This window comes from Zonotrichia leucophrys, chromosome Z (genome assembly GCF_028769735.1).
Source record: "Zonotrichia leucophrys gambelii isolate GWCS_2022_RI chromosome Z, RI_Zleu_2.0, whole genome shotgun sequence".
Lineage (NCBI taxonomy): Eukaryota > Metazoa > Chordata > Aves > Passeriformes > Passerellidae > Zonotrichia > Zonotrichia leucophrys.
Window position 1 is genome coordinate 25,822,708 of NC_088200.1, and position 18,126 is coordinate 25,840,833.

General features: G+C 38.6%; 1 protein-coding gene across 2 annotated transcripts in view; it reads left to right on the forward strand.

The window, feature by feature from the left end:
* The first annotated feature begins 386 nt into the window (after positions 1-386).
* Positions 387-18,126, forward strand: part of GHR (growth hormone receptor) — a 177,160-nt gene continuing 159,420 nt past the window's right edge. For both annotated transcript variants that reach the window (XM_064736068.1, XM_064736071.1), the window contains exons 1-2: positions 387-461; positions 7,674-7,807. The gene's annotated coding sequence lies outside the window, so the exon portion shown is untranslated. The remainder of the gene's footprint in view (positions 462-7,673; positions 7,808-18,126) is intronic.

The following is an 18,126-nucleotide window of genomic DNA, read 5'->3' on the forward strand; positions in this document are numbered from 1 at the left end:
CCAAAGGTCAAAAAGGGGGAGGCCTCCTGGGCACTGGGATATCAGGGCTGCCTACCTGTTTCTCTTTTTAAGTTTTGTTCTCTCTGTGTGCAGAAATAAAGAAAACAGACAAAGAAAGGAATACTGTACTCTGTAAGGTCAATTTTCTCTAAGAATCTTTTCTCCTTTTCTCTGTTGCTGGTTGAAACAGACCAAATTTTAGTATGTGTTAAATCTGTTCAGTCTCAACAGTGCTAATTGGGATTTCTGCCAGTGCTGTCAACAAAGCAACAACAGAAGTGATTCATACCATAAATACAATGACATACTGATCACAGTAAATGGAAATGAGGTGAGGGCATAATGCTGCTGCCTTCTTGAATATTTTGGAAAAAAAAATCTGCCGACTTGCCTGAGGACAGGATTTGTTCTTCATTTCTGGAATGCCGCTTTTAAAGTTACTTTTTGCTTGCCGACATCAGGTAGGGAGATTTTATCAGCAGCACTTTTGCCTAGTATCCCATGCAGCATACAGGTTATTGAGCTTCCCAGCTATTGCTCTTTCCAGATCAGGAAAATAAAACAGATTTGCCTTCAGGGAGTCATTGTTTTCCAGTAGCCTTATACAAAGCATGATGAAGTTAATGAATCATTCTTCCTTTCTTCAAATGAGATAAAGCCTCTGCTCAGACAGAAATGGCCACCCTGTTAAGTCAAGCAAGATTTATGAAATGTAAATTAATTCAGATATTTGCCTCTAAGGATATTTGCGTGGTTCTCTAGTTTTAAGCCCTGAGAATACATAGTTAGTACTGCAGCAGACAGTTTAGAAATTTAGCTTAATATGTGTATTGACAGTATAGTTTATGTTGACCAGATTTCAAGGAGCTTCCTGCAATTTATTATGTGACTAACAGTCCAAATCCAGGATGATGACATTGTGCAATCTCTGGAATTCAATTGCTTAGCACTTAAATAATGCATTTCTTTCCTCTACCTTTTTTGCATTTGTTCAATTTATGAATTATTTAATTACTTCAGACAATTGAATAGTTCTCCCAATTATTTATTTTCCTATGGATTCCTTTATACATACCTGTTTTATGAGAAGTGTGTTTGAAGTGTTTTATTGTAAGGTTTTGTTGCTGTTGGTTTCTGGCTTTTTTATTCAAATTGGTGTAATATGTATAATATGGAATAAATTGTAAAAAAGATCCCAAAGTCCTTCTAACTAATTTCCTAGGAAAGGAAGTGTAGTCAAGAGATTTGTGTGAAACTTGTCTATCATTTCCAGGATTTCACTGGAAAGTGTTTTTACAGAGAGGGAAATAATTATATGATTGTCAATGCCATGATTTTAACTGTAACTGTAACTTACTTTTCAGGAAAACATTAGCTCTCAAAGGGCAGCAGGTTCCCTAGACTTCAACATCAGGACTCTTTGTAGAGTGGCACATTTTATAAAGGGATCACTGAATGGTAAAGCCAAGTGTTGGTGATGATAATTAATTTTTGCTCCTGACATCTACACTTCAATAGCTTGATGTTTACAATCCCAGTTTCAGAGAGTGTGTGTTTCAAAACAAATGGTGGAGACTAGTAGTAAAAGTTTAAAGGACGTTCAAGAAGTAGCTGCTAGCTGTAGCTAATTATCTCATGAAGGCTAGTGACAGGAGTGAGAAGATGATATTTCTTCACAGAACATGTAGAAAACCTTTTGGTTCAGGTATAAAAATGCTTGTGTTTCTTTTGCTGGAGAATCAGTAAGAAAAGTGTTGCTGTCTAATTGCCCCACTTCATGCCAGTAGGAGTTTCTTCTGTTCCTTGACTGTTCTACATTACTCTCCTTCCTTTGCAAATAAGGAGATATATCAAGCAATAAGAGAGTTTGTGTAATGATCAGTTGATAGCATTCTTAGAAATAAATTGCTATTTTTCTTGGGTTGCCTACTCCCTCAGTCTGTTGGAAATCTCTGACTATCCACAAGGGAACAAAAGGAATATGAACTAAAAGACGAAAGTATTGGCATAAATTGTGGATGAATATGTTGAAAATCTTCACAAGACAAGAAGAAAGGCATCAAATTTAAATTGAAAGGATATATCAGCAAATACCAGGAGTTAACTATTTTATTTCTCCAGGGATTTGATTTTTTTTTGCACATAAATTTAATCAACTACATCAAATGAATAAATGTGATGGGTCTTGCTTTATGTAAAGTCAATGAACCATTTCTTTTTCACCAGTCACTGTCATTCAGGATGAATTTACGAAGAATCTCCACATTACAGTCCCATCTTTCTGAAAGGTCATTGAGATATCCACTTCTAAAAGGAAGAGGAGGTCTATATATTAACATAATCTTTGAAGTTCTTGAGCAAGGGACTAACAAAGGTCCTGTCATGTAATTATATCACAGGTACAAATGAATGGTGATTTGCTCTTTTGATAATTCTTCATTTCAATTGAATGTCAGTGGGAGATTTTTTTTCTATTGCAGGCTGAGCACGCAGGGGAGCTGACTCTGTGCAAGTTCAAAGGGGCATCACAGGTCCTTCTCTCCAGCAGGATTCAAGATTCTCTTATTGCCTCTTCAGCTCTGTTGTTAAAGTATCATTTAGTCTATGACTTCAGCTTCACGGAACTCAGTGCCATGGGGTGGACAAATCAAGATGCACAAAACTGAGTTTTGAGGCCTCTGTTCCTAGAATGGCAAATTTTTGCCTTTCTGAGCACTTCTAAATGTGTGCTTTAGTGTTCTTGGAAGGTTAGTTGTTTTCAGGGTGCCAGGTCAACAGTCTGAAACTGAGAGGCATATTAGACTTAACCTTTTAAAATGTACATTTATACTTCTGTAGTTCCAGGGAGAATGATTATTTCTGGTTTTCCATTGGGGTTTTTTGAGCCTTGCTGCCTTCAAGGTACCCAAATATTTTTATTTTCAAGTGTTTGTTTCCTACAAAATAAAGCTTCAGACGTGACCTCATAAAAATATGTAATACTGCTCTGATGATAGCCATGCTTTCAAATGGGAAGAACAAAATCTGTATTATTCTCTAGCTGGCAATTTTCACTGATCTTTTGGACAATCTAAAGGTAAATTTTTGGAGGCTTTTTGGCACTCAAAAGTGCCCCTGGCAGTCGAGGTGAGGCTGCCCCAGCGCAGAGCAGAGCGGGACAATCCCTCCCTCGCCCAGCTGTCGATGCTGTCCCTGATGCCCCCAGCACAGGGCTGGCCCTCCTGGCTGTAGGGCACTGCTGGCTCATGTTCAGCTTGGCATAGACCAGGACCCCCAGGTTACTTCTACATAATTCCTCTACCTGAGGTACAAAAATTTATGTACCTTTGTTTACTTTAGTATTAGATAGTTCCACAGGTAAATACGTGGGAAAAGAACTAGAATTCCCTCATACAATGATGTAAAATGCCTGAATCTAAAACTAAATGTTCAGGTACATGTTCTTCTCACAATGCTGTGCCATGTACTGTGGGGAATACGTTTAGGATCAAAGCTCCGTTAATGTTCTTAGGCTGTTTTCATCTCATTCAGATATCTTGAGTACCTCTCTGTTGTGCAAAAACCTTGTTCTTATCTTTATTTTTTTAAGAAAAGCTGTTGCTAATGAATTAAAGAATAATAGGATTGTATGGTTTGAGTTGGAAAGGAAGGTCCTCTAATCCAAGCTCCCTGGCAATCAGCCCAGACACCTTCAACTAGACCAGATTGCTCAGAGCCCTGTCCAACCTGGCCTTGAATGTTTTCTGGAATGAGCCATTCACCATCTCTCTGGGCAGCCTCTTCCAGTGTTTTGGCATCCTGACTGTCAAAAGATTCTTCCTTATACCTAGCCTGAAACTGCCCTCTTTCAGTTTAAAACATTTACCCCTTGTAGTATCACTGCAGGCCCTATTAAAAAAGGTCTGCATCTACCTTGATGTTAAAGCCTGCTTCAAGTATTGAAAGGCTGAAATAAGGTCTATTTTTAGACTATTACAATATGAGATGCTTTTGTGCATGTCAGTAATACCAGGCAGGGTGTTCCTTACATGAACTGGGATGAAGATGTGAAATAAGCATGTGTAGGCCATGTTCTTGGGAAAACTGGATTGTACAAACAGGGTAGAGTATATAAACTCTTAGAGAGAAACTTCAGAATCGCTCTGAAAAGTCAGTTGAACAGGGGACTATGTGAACTTCTGAAATATTGCATACTCTTTGGTTATTAAATAATAAAATCAAATTATTAAGAAATATTGCCTCCATAAATGAAGTATCAAATTGGTATAAGTATTTTGGCATAATTTTCAAAATCTAGCAAAAATTAGAATTTGCATCAGAAAAATGTATGTCTATTATCAGTTCACTTACAGTTCAGCACTGAGCAGCAGCACAAAGGGCTGCCATCCAAGATTTTAATTGGTATTTGTAAATGAGTAAGCCCAGGTATTTCTTCAGAGAATCAGAAGTTCTTCACCCCTCCATTCCTTATTAATTCCATCCTTTCACCCCCTCATTCCTTATTAATCCCATCAGAGTCTCACTACACTAAGGACATCATCAAGAATTTTTCTGTTGCATCTTACATTTTCTATTTTCCTTAGTTTTTACCATAAATTTATGCAACCCTGAACCAAAAGAGATTTTGAATACAGCAGAGTTAAATGAAAAAATCTCTAATATTGCAATATATCAATAGTGTCTTGTGAAAGAGAGTTCCATAAAATTAGCTGGACAACCTTGTGGAACCCAGTGTAGTTCTGGGTACGGTGTGTAGCATTTTTAAATATCCAGTTTGACTTGCAGATTTTTAGTGAGGGTGTTTTTGGGTGGGGAGGAGGAGGGGTGTTTTTTTGTTTGTTGGTGTTGGTTTTTTTATTAGATAGCATTATTTACATCTGTTACTTTTCAGCCCTCCTCATGACCACCATGGTTAAATCCATGTTTGGATTAAATAAAGCTATCCTTGGAGACCAGGTTCTTCATTGCATATGCTTTAAATGATGGATCTCTTTGTCCATTAATGGTCATGGGGAAGTGGATGGGGACAATCTGAACCTGCATTTATAAGACATTTATAAAATGCATTTATAAGTGCATTTTATAAGACTACAATGTGATTTGCAACCAGTCCTGTGATTCCTGGAAGCCTCTCCTATGTTTGCTGAGGATGTGAGACCTGCACCTGTCCACAACCTGTTATTGCAGCAGTTGTGTAATGTTGCAGCAGGTGGTCCCAGGAGGCTGTCCAAAGGTTTGCTCTAAATACAACAAGGTATACATTGGGATTGTACAACTTGTTTATTCCTCCTCATGTGACCTCAGGTGTAGGCAAGCCTCATGCCCTGGAGTGTCTGATGTCCACTCATCTGTGTGTTACTCCTCTGACAGTGCCCATTTCAGTCTTGACCACGCTGCTGCCTTGGTTTCCTCATTCCTGGTGCCTGACCCATTTCCCTCACTGCTGTTGTACTTGATTGTTCGCTCTATTCCTGTCATCTGCTTGCTGAAATCTATTTGTTTCATTTTCCCATTGGATACCCTCATGCCTGTCCAGGTGTTTGTCTTTAGGTATGAATTCTACTTGATCTTGGCTAGTCATATTGTCTAAAGTGTCACTTGGAGTTTTTCTGATCTCTCTTCTGCCTGGTAAAAATACCTGTTCCCTGTCTGCACTGGTGAGAATGAGGAACTCTCTGAAGGATACTTTTTGTCACAGATTTATTTTTATGTTCAGATGAATTTGTATTTCTCTCAGGATTTCAAAACAGAAAGATATGTCACTTCTGATTTCTTGACTGTCTACACCTGGAGGATACAGGCTTTCATTAAGCTATTATTTTACCAAGAAAATTGCTTTTGTCAGGCCTGTAGTGAAGTAGTATTGATTACCATTGGAGACCACCCAAAGTTCTTTCATGATGTTTCAGGATAAAGATATCTCAGACTAGTAATTATTCTAAAACAAGAGGATGATTTGGCACTGATTAGAGGAAACTTGGATATGCCTCAAGCTGATATGAAAAGGATGTCTTTGCAGCTGCAGATCTCCATGAGTTTATTTTCATAGTTATTTTAATGGGGACATGCTATTGCAGTAGCTTTCATGTAAAGAAACTGTGGCTATGATAAGAGTGATTCTTTTAGCACAGCTTGTACTCCTTTGAATTCCAGAAGATAAGTTTTTAAAGAAATTTAATATTGACCAGCATTCTATTGCAGCATTGAAGATTTTCATAATTTCAGTCGCATTAAATTGCTAATGAGATCCACCCTATCAATAAACAGGTGGGATCTGAAGCCTCATGACAAGTTCTCACTTTGTACAAACAAGCTAACCTTAAATGAACTGGTATTTGCAAAGAATTACAAAAGTCAAAGTCTACTCAACTGAAAATCTTTTTATCGACTATCTGATTATTCTTTTACACTTTTGTTTGCTTAAGGCACCAAGTCAATGCCATATACCTCTGACACAGTGGTAGAAGCAGAGAACATACTGTACTAATAAATAGTAATGTCTGAGTTGCAGGCAGACCTGTAATGTTTCAGACGAAAACAACATCTACAGACAGGGGGAAATCTTCATAGTTTCAGGAAGGACTAAATAAATACTGATATTTTTTCGCTTGTAAAATTTGACATATATGACAGTATACAAACTTTGTTTGCTGCAGAAAGTACTGTGAAGCTTAAGCTTGTCCTTAACTGAAAGGAGTTAAATTTCAGAGAAAATAAATACGAGAGATTTTCCGAGGTAGAAATAGAACTCTTAACCATAATGTACCAAACAATGACTTATATTACCTGAGGTGGCTTTTGCAGAATTTTTTATTATTACTTCCTGGTGGTACCTGGAAATTATACTGCTGGTATCAGTTCTCAGGCTCATAAAGTTATGTCTGATATCTAAGGTAGTTTTATTCTGTACATCTTAATATAATTTTCTTTGTCTTGGTAGAATTAAGAGAGGCAGCAATGCCAATGACAGTGATTCATTTTAGCAGCATTCAGATCAAGGGATAGTGGCATGAGAATAGCTGTAAACAGCTGTTTGAACACTCTGTTGCACCCTCTCACCCAGCCCACTTTCCTCTGACACAGTCCAAAAGATATGAGAACTCATTATCCCCTCTGCAAGTGTCAGGGCTTAGAATCTTGAACATGTACCTGCTTGATAAATTATCCTCTGACATGTGTTCCAAAGCACATGCTGGCAGGTTCCTCAGCTTCTTGCCAGCTTTTCTCACTAAAGGGTGAGCAGGATCAAATTACTTAATGTTTTTCCTTAGAAAATAAAATAATCTATCACGGGTAGCATGCCTGTTTGCTGAAACTTGGTGTGCAATATCTCAAGAGATTTCTTTCAGTATCGTATTGGGAGACTGTGATCTGGGAAGGAGTGATCCTTGGAAGAAGCATCTCCTCTGAATGAATACAATTCATTCAGGCAATGGAGAGACAGATCACATGTGCATAGCAAAATCAGAATTACTTTAATTGCAGTAAAACAAAGGTTCAGAAGAAAGATGAGCTCACCTTTTAAAAATTATTCCAATATTCTGTTACACAAACTTGAGCTGATATTTCCCAAAAACTACTTCTTAGTGCTTTTTTTTTTTTTTGAGTGGTAATGTAATAATGGCATATTATGATATGTATTTTCTATTCTATTTCCTCCTATATAAATGCAGTACATTGCTGCACTCCTCAAGACTGTCAAGAAAAGTTAAAATCAATTCTTCTTGAAGTACAGAAGGTAAATGGGAGTTATAGCTGGAATCATGAATCTTTAAACCATAAGAAGATGACTTGAAGTTGTAACAATGTAAGTAAATCCATTTTTTCTTCTGGCACAATGAATTCACAACAAGGGTTTTCTATTTTCTATTTTCCATGTGTAGTAAATAAATCATTTGCAGTTTTCACACAAAAAAAATTTGCCAAATAACACTTTAGTCTCATTTACCCAGACATTTATCACAGAATCTTAGAGTGGTTTGGGTTGGAAGTGACCTTAAAGATCATCTTCTTCCAACTTCCCTTCCCTTCCATGGACAGGGACACCTTCCACTAGATCAGGCTGCTCAGGGCCACATTCAGCCTGGCCTTGACCACTTGCATGGAGAAGGCATTCACAAATTCCCCAGGCAACTTGTTCCCATGCCTTACCACCCTCACAATGCATAATTTATTTCTAAAATCAAATCTAAATCTACTGTCTTTCTGTCTAAAATTTTACCTCTCATCCCATCACTGCACTTCCTGATAGAGTCTTTCCCATCTTTTCTGAAGCTCCTTTTGGGTACTGGAAGGTATTCTAAGGTCTCCATGGAGCCTTCTCTTCTCTTCTCTTGGCTGAACAGCCTCAACTCTTTCAGCCTGTTCTTGTAGGAAAGGTGCCCCAGCCCGCTCTGATCACAGCCTCCTCTGGACTGTCTCCAGAGGTCCCTGTGCCTCCTGTGCTGGAGCCCAGCTCTGTGTGCAGTGCTCCAGGTGGGTCTCAGCAGAGCAGAGCAGAGCAGAGGGGCAGAATCCCCTCCCTGCCCTGCTGCCCACGGGGCTCTGGGTGCAGCCCAGGACACGTTTGGCTCTCTGGGCTGGCAGTGCCATGGCTGGGCCATGTGCAGCCATCCACCAAGAAACCTGAATTTAAAGTTCTATTTGCTGTTTCTACAAAGCCAATAAATTATGTATCAAACTATTCACATTGTTGTCTCTATTAATGTTTTATTTAACCCCTTGCAAACCTGAGTGTATCAAACAGCAGAAAACACATGGAGTAAAATAGGTATTATACATTTAGAAGCACAGTGCATTAGATTCTGGAAGCCTGTCTCTAAAATCTGGGTAAGGACTTCTTCCATCCCAGCTAGTATGAAGACGTGTTTTGTATTCATTATGCTCTCACTGTACACCAACTGTATACCCCTTAAGCATGGGTGGATTTTATTGTTTAGAGACATATACATTGTAGTTCTTATTTCAGAAACACTGAGCTTTTAAACTGTTGATTTTCCTGCAGATCTGGGCTACTAGTCCTTACTTACATGTATCCCCCCCACTTTAACATGAAAGCAACCTTCCTCTTCATCTAGACACACCAATCTGTTTTTGCCCTTTTCTGTACAAGTGTTAACATTCATGAGTTGAAAATTCACCCTGGCTGTAATTACTGTTTTCAGACTTAAGAAAAGCTTGTTTCATTCCTTTTGGCTCTGCTGTAGAAACTATGTTTTTCTGAATACTTCTTTCAGCTGATCTATTAAATGGAACAAAAAGTTTTGAACACAAAATGAGAAAGGGGAGCAACATTATCATGCTTTCTCTAGGGTGGGAGGAATTCTAAGTTGTCATCCTGATTTAATTTAAGTGTCTTTGAAAATTTTACTGATAAATAGTTTTGATGAAGCAATCTGCTTTAAACATGAAATATCCTGATAGGAATGCAAGTTAACAAGATGGTCTAGCAAATTAAAGCCAGTTTTAAATCTAGTGTATAAGTCCAAGAAAAAAATGTGTGAGTAGAAAAGAGAAGAAAAACCATAAGATTACACTATTTAAAAAAATACTTATGTCTAAAATGTAGAGCTGGGGAACACCAAATGCAAGAAAACCTCTGAAAGTCCAGTTTCTCTAGCAGTACCTATACAGGATTATGACTGATGGCAGCAGAGGAATACAGACAAATCTGGACAGAGATTGTTGTGCTGTCTGAAAATTAATGTTTGAACGGGATAGAGCAGAAGAGGATCAGCTACTATCATCTGTGAACTTCTACATCAAAGTATAAAAGCAAGATCATATTATGAAAACATTAGTGTTGTGCTTCCTACTCCTCACATACTCACCCCTGCCATCTGAGACATAGTCTCAATCAGAGACTAAAGTTGGTCATGGAAGAAGCCATAGTGGAGACAATAAATCCTGATATTTTTCCTTATATTTCAGATATTTTTTGTGTGTTTGAACTATCTTTAAAATTCCCAGCAAGACACTGCCAGCAATGCAGCCGAGGCAGCACAGGTACTGGAAAGCTGTTGTAACTGAACATTTATCCAAAAATGCAGGCAAATCATTGGAGTGTGTTAAACTTCACCTTGCCATGGATTCACTGCTGGAGTAGGCAGATGCCTCATTCACAGCTAGCCTGGATATGTTCAGTCACAGCTGTGAAGTTTGTCTCTTGCTCCATCCTCTTTTCTCCTGCTCAACAATGTCAGGTAGGAACCTGATATACTAATTAAATGTACAAATAAAAAACTAAACCAAACCAAACCAACCAAACAAACAAACAACAAAAAAAATCCCCAAAAAACCCCCACCCAAAACAAACCAACCAATCAAACAAAAGAGTTCAGAAAGTTCAGCCACTGCCTGACACTCAAGGGCCAGACTTCTGGAAAAGACTGGTTGCCCTCCTTTTTCATGTGGTCTCAGCTCTTACTCACTGCTGCACTTACAAGAATGCCAGAGTTAACACATACCTGCTGTGGAAAATGTCAGATGATTGCATAAGCTTTATTTGCTGACATAAATCTCAGCTAATTTATGTATTTGAGCCTGCTTTGATTCCATGTGTCGAAACAAATAGACGTGCATTAAGAAGAATGCTATGCTTCATTCTAATACTTGGCTACAACATGTAGATCTCTCTCCTTTAGGTCATTTTAGCATCATCTGAACAAAAGTAATGTCAGAACGTACATTAATGATGCTGTTTTCTTTAGGACAAAGATACAGATCTTCAGAGGCAGCAAATGGAAATGGCAGCAGACAATGAGTTATGCCCCCTTTTAAAAAATTGTCACTAGAGTTTTAAAAATGCAGTCACAAAGTATAACCTCAAACCTCAGATCAAAGAAACCTATATTTGGAATCTGAAGGAAATTTTCATGACAGAATTTCCCAGTTTGAAAGCTATCTACTAAACAGGAAATTCCAAATTAATTTTGCTCTTCTGCTTTTCATCCAAATTTCTTATTTTCTCAATCTTAACTGCAGATCTGGTCCACTACTGTGCTCATAATGGGATGTTTTCAGTCCCAGTGGGTTATTTTTCCATTAAAATAAACCCAAAACCCCATAAGCTCTTAAATCTTTGATTGAGTAAGAATTTCCATTACTGAAAGGATGCACCACAAATCTAAGTAATACCAGGACATGAAATTTTGTTCATCCACCTCACCCACCTGCCCTGTTAATGTTTGACTTTTAGCTCCTTGTACTTATTCTTTAAGCATGGCACATAAAAGCTGGGGGGAGGAAGAATCATGGGTTTGCACTTGACTATTAGGAAATACTCAAAAATAATTTTCTTCGGACTTCAGAATTAGAGGTAAGGGCAAAAACTGATTCGCAGGAAATTCCACCAAAACATGAGGAAGAACTTCTTTACTGTGGGGGTGACCTCACACTGGGATGGACTGACCAGAGAGGTTGTGGAGTCTCCCCCACTGGAGATGCTCCAGAGCCACCTGGATGCAATCCTGTGCTGTGTGCACTGGGATGGACCTGCCTGGGCAGGGAGGTTGGATCAGGTGACCCACTGTGCTTCCTTCCAAAACGGCACACTCTGTATGAAACTCTGAAAAATTCAGGGATACGCTTGTTTCTTTTTCCCTACACAAATATTATACGCACATTATGAAACCACCAGTAAACTGATGACTTTTTTTGTTTTCCTCCCAAGTGGATTCATGCTTCATAAGGAAGACCTGGAAAATTATCTTTTCTAATGGAATGCTGTTGGGAAATGTAGTTTTGGTATAATACAGCTCAGTGGCCCATGAAAAGAGTGCTTTTCAGTCCGACTGTGCATCAACTTGTGAACTGCTAGCACAGTGTTCTGGTCCTGAACATGAAATGTTTGAATGTAAAAGTGTTAACACAATATGTTCAATAATGCTCAAGAAGTTGTTTGAAAATTACCTTTTCCCACAAGATATTTTGTTTTAGATGAATTCATATTTCCAATGAAAACTTTGCACCAAAAATAAATTGTTTCTTATCAGCCATATACATCCAGTATTTCCAAAACTAGGAGCTTAACAACTCCTATGTTGAATCTCTGGAGATTTGGAGCTTAAAAACTCATATGTTGACCCTCAGAAGGTATTTAGAATATTTACATCTGGGATTAATTTAATTTTCTTTCTGGTGCATGTGGTTCAGATTATTCTGTTATCAAAAGAATACTTATTAGCACAAAAGAAAATCATAAGGCTCTCATCTTATGAAACATAATGTTCACAGAATCACAGAATGGGATGGGTTGGAAGGACCCACAGCGGCTCATCTGATCCAACCTCCTTGCTCAAGCGGGGCCATCCCAGAGAACACAGCACGGGATTGCATCTCAGTGGTGCTTGAATATCTCCATTGAGGGAGACTCCGCAACCTTTCTAGGCAACCTGTTCCAGAGTGTGGTCACCCATACAGTAAATTTCTTCCTCATGTTCAGGTGGAATTTCCTGTGCACCTCTCACTGCCCCTTGCCTCTTGTCCTTTTGCTCGGCAGCACTGAGCAGAGCCTGGTCCTGCTCTGTCCCCTCCCTGCAGACACTGATGGGGTTCCCTCTCTGTTGTCACTTCTAAAGGCTGAACAGGCCCGGCTTCCTCTGTTTGTCCTCATAATAGAGAAGCTCTGGTCCTTTGATCATCCTTGTCACCCTCCAGTGGACTTGTTCCAGGAGTTCCATGTCTCTGTTGTGCTTGAGGAGCCCAGAACTGGACACAGACTCCAGATGAGTCATCATCAGGATGGAGCGAAGGCTCAAAATTGTTACAGGTTTTGTGTAACATGCTGGTAATACTCATATGCATGTGTAACATGCTGGTAATACTTATATGCAATTTGAGACCAAGAAAACTGTTCTCCTGTGCTCATTGCAGAAACAGGGCAGTGTGGAGCAGGTCCAGGGTGCAGGGGCTGCAGGTGAACCAGAGCATACCTGAAGGTGAGACCTAGTCCAGGAGCAAAATCAGTAGAGGGTTATTGGGGGGGACAACTGCAGTAGACCACAGTGGGCACGGGAGATGATCTGGTGAGAAGACCGCAGGATACAGCTGATTTGGAGCTTGGTAGGGAGAATTAATAATAAGAAGGACTGGAGAAAAAAAGCTAGAAGAAGGAAAGGAAGCATCCTCCAAATGGCTGGAATAACGTATTAATTTTCATAATATTTATAGCAGTCATGGAATGTTAAGGATCAGAAGGAACTTCAGAGATTATCAAGTCCCATTCCCCCTGCCATGGGCAGGGACACTTGCCCCTTGACCAGGCTGCTCAAGGCCTTTTCTAACCTGGCTTTGAACACTTCCAGGGCTGGGTTATCCACAATCTCCCTGGGAAAACTGCTCCAATGTCCCAGCATCCTGACAGTAAAGATTTTATTCCTTATATCTAACCTAAATTCCCCTTCTTTCAGTTTGTTCCCATTACTCCTTGCCTGTCTCTACAGTCCCTGATGAAGGGTCCATCTCCACCTCCCCTGTATTCCCCTTTCAGATACCAGCAGGTTTCTGTGAGGTCTCCACAAAACCTTCTCCTCTCCAGGCTGAACAGCCCCAACTTTCTCAGCCTGTCTTTTAAGGGGAGGAGCTCCAGCCCTCTTATCAGCTCTGTGGCTTCCTCTGGACTTACTCCAACAGTTCCACATCCCTCTGAATTTGGGGACACCAGGGCTGGACACAGTGCTCCAGGGTCTCACCAAAGCAGAGTAGAAAATACTGAGAATTCCTTTCTAAGTATAATATTATCCTTTAGTGTAGCTAGTGATTTGTTTGAGACAGAGAAAAATAGAGAGAAAAATATATACTCATGGGGAAGTATAAATATAACAAACAAACCAAAACACTAAATGTAATATGCATTTTCCTCATCTTTTCCATGTCTCACTCTTCTGAAGTGGCTTGTGTTCTTTATTTAATTACATTTTATTTGACCTGCACTTTTAAAATTGGGAAGTAGGTAGTACAGCATTTTATATGTGTTATGTATTAGATAGCTATAACAATAAAATATTTAATTCCTGAATGTGACTAATATTCTGATTACTAAGATGCCTATTCTGTCAGCCAGTTATGGTTGTATAACCACATCCAAGTGTTTTTGCCTTGGTAAAGCCCTGACACTACCAAAAATTTTCGAGGAAAAGAAAATGAAATAGATTCAGAATGTCACCTGCCAGTTTCACTCTTCTGTCTATGATATGGATATCATATTTTTCCATTGGCTGATCATATTTGTCATGGAAGAATATTGCTATTACTGTGGAGATTGTTTAAGGAATGACAGAAAAAACCCTCTCATCTCTCTACATTTTAAAGAGATTTTTAGGTAGTGTGGGGGGGTAGTGTTTAGAGTTTTGCTTTGGAAAGAATGCATATTTACTGCAAGGATCTAAATACCACAAAGTAGTAAATGCTATTAGGATTCTCTCCCGGAATCCCCAAGCAGAGCCTACCAAAAAACAATAATTCTGTAAATTAGTAAAGTACTCTGTCATCTAAAGGGGTGATTTATTGGAAACACTTGGGTATATTTACAGATGCAGTCTGACCCCAACCTCTGAGTTTACATAGCTAGGATTTTCTAAGCTGCCTGTGTTCTACAGGACTTCTGTGAGACTACAGCTGCCTTCTCTTGCTGGCTTCTGCTGGCTAGTGTGGGTGAGCTTATCTGAAACAAATATTTCCTGTTTTAAGAAAAGACCAGATAACAGAATTCTGGTCCAGAGAATGGTTTGTTGAAGAAGTGAATAAAATATCAGTTCTTTAATAGTATTAATTTAATATTTTTTTTTAAAAAAAGCTGCCTTTCTAACTGTATTAGTTCTAGATATATTGTGTCAGTTGTGTGCTTCATTTTGTTCAAACGCTGTTCAAACATATGTTGAGAAGGTTTCTGCTCCCAAGATCCTTAGTCAAAACAGAGAAGGAAAACATGATGAAAGAATCATTGAAATCAGTGTTTGAAAGAAAACTCTATCCCAGTATTCTTCTGTTTACAGAAGAAGGCATGATTTGCCAAACAACAGCATTTCTGACTTTACCATAAGTTTCAGCTTCATATCATTTATAATTGCCAGTAGTTGGTTTTTAAAAAATTATATGTGAAGTTGTTGAAAACTGAATATTTTTTCTTATCAGTGAGGCACTAAATTGTAATCTTTAAAAGAAAAATGTGAACAGGCTGTTATTATAAAAACAATTAGATATTTTGCTCTATATTTTACCTGCAATGTAATTGACAATGTAAATTTGAAATGTCTTCATTCATTAAAATAGTTTTTAGAGACGGATAGACTTATGAAACAGGCATTTGGAATTTGGAATTTCATCAGACCTGTGGTGTTAAATTTAATACAAGCTTCTCAAGCTGGGAATGTAGTATTTCAGCAAAATACTTATAGATCCTGAATATACCTGTATGGACTTTTTAAAAAAACATGTCATAATGAGATCTTTCAACTTTGTATTAAGATCAAAACTGAAAGTGTATTCACTAGTGAACTGTGAGAAAAAGAGCCTTAAAATCCAGCAGGCAATAAATAGGTCCATAAACAAATACCTTGAACTAATCTTTTCTTAACTTCGAAAGAATTACCTCAAAGTACCAAGAGCTGTATGGCACACAAGCTCCTTGCTGCATGCAAAATTGTACCATAATACACTGCATACAAACATCGCTCAGCGAAAATAAGTCTCTTCTCCATGATCATTTCAAACTGAAGAAACACACAGTCAACAGTCCTAGAAATTACTCCAGCCCCTGAGCAGGAGAGGGTTGCAGATTCTTCCTGTTAAAACTATTTGCCTGAAGAGGTCCAAAACAATTCATAAGTGAAACTGAATGATAGACAGGATATCCATGTGACTTGCTTGCTGTTCCTGTGATAAGTTTTTCAGGTGGCAGAGGCATGAAGGGGTCTCCATTTCCCATTGAAACCATGTATAATTTACATGGAAAATGGCTGAATAAAAGGCGTAAGCAGAGCTTCATGTAGGGATGATGGCTGGCCTACAACCCACTTGTCTGTGGGTTCCAGCAGGATGCAATAGTTAATATCTATTCATGCTTCTCCACTTAAGAAAGCAATTGGAGATGTCTACCAGTATAGCTTAGACACAGGGGATCTTTGAATGTCAGTGTAGCCGTGTAGCTGAGCATTTTAGGCACTTCTGTGATTCAGTAGCAGGAGAGTGGGAGTCTGATGACATTTTACAAATCTCAGATGTTCGCATGCCTACATATTCATGATAAATTTTCATTCTCCAATGGGAACACAAAGGGAAGTTTAAATCAAATTTTTCTACTTCAATTCTTATTATTTGCAATTTGTGCATGACTGCTATCATGTTGTACTTTCTTCAGACCAGTCATTACGGGTCTGAGGAAGCCATTATTGTGTTTTCATATCACATTTTAATGTTCCAAAAGATTTAAATACACTTAAAGTATTTTAAAATGTTGAAGATGTCATCATACAGTTTGGTGATTTCTCCAAATCTGTAAGAGTGGAGTAAGAGAGAGCTTGTTCTTCTATGTCTTTTTAACAATGATGAGCATTTTCAGTGTACACAGTCAATGCACTATGATATTTTAAAAGATTGTAAAGAGATCATTTCATTGTTGCTTTCATTTTAAACTTCAGAAGTGATGATTTTGACATGAGTTTGTTTCACTACCCACAAACAGAGGAATATTTTATTTCCCTGGTGACACCCACAGTGCCAAGCTTTCTTGCAACTTTCACTTTATGGCGACACTTGAAGAGAAACAGTTCCATTAGTAATCAGCCTGGTTTAAAACAACAGTTGAAAGTGTGGGTTTCAGGGTATGGTAATGCCTGGCTCACTTACATTGTTCTTTTCTCTAAACCATTCTCTATTTTTGTATTTAACTTGTCATCGACAAATAAAGACGGTAGGCTGCTTGAGACAAAAGCAGTAAATCTCCCAGCTTTTCTTTCTGGGATTAATTTTCCTGTATTGGGACAAAATATCAAAAATATAGGCTTTTTAGAACATGCCAACAGGTGCTTTTGAGACTAAACAAGCTTAAAGATCAAAGATCAGCTCAAGGAGAGTGAGTTATTTGGTTTTTTTCCTTTTTTTCTCCCTTTTTTTTCCCTTTACTTTTTTTTATTTTTTTTTTATTTCAGTTTTTATCTGGTTGATTAGTTGGTTGTTGGTTGATTTGGTATGGTTTGGTTTAAGGTTTTTTGTTTTCCTTTGGTCTAAATTAGACCTCCTTGTCATTGAAAACCAAATGTCATGGAAGATTGAAAGATACTCCATTAAAAGCTAAGTACTCTACAGCTACGTTCCCGTGTTGGTAACTGTTGTAGAAGCATAGCCTGGGCTCCCAGGAAAACAGCCAGGGAGCTGGTGGTTCCTGGGGAACTGGTACACCCAGAAACCAGTTTCATACTGACCACCCCAAGGTCAAGGGCAATTGCCTTTCCAGCTGCATGACACAGAGGAATATGCATATTCCCCAGCTCACCTAGGAACACATCAGTCCTTTGGACTTTTCTTCTGTACTTTTCTGCTATGACACATTATACAAATTGTTCAATTTATCCAACTTGACAGCAACACTGAAGAAAACTACTGAAGAAACCTCTTCCTTTGTTTGCTGTTCCTAGGCCATTGTGACTATGAGATGCTAAGATGTGTCTTTTGAGGGCTTATTACCACTGCCAAGTTCTCATTATCTTCTCCTAGGAAAATACTAGGTTGAGGATATTGTCAATACAGTGTTCTACAGGGGCTTATAAAAAACTGTTGTGTGTTTATGCTAGAGAATGCATATTGAACAGGACTGCTTTGGGCCTGAGCACAGGACGTGGCTGCCATTACAACTTGTAGTCCATGTAAAATTCCATCACCTGCCCTTGTTCCTTCAAAATTGGTGGCTTGGTGGAAATTACCTCGATGCCTAAGAAGGAGTGCAATCACTGCCTTTTTCTGATAGCTATAGAATCACAAAAGAATATGTGGTCTTGCTCTTTCTATTGCCATGAGATCCAGAAGAAAAGTTTTTGGAAACAACATATCATGGGGCCTGGTAGGTAGCACTGTTTATAAATAGAAGGGCAATCCCAAAAACTTGATCTGAGTTGTTGAATGACATGAAAT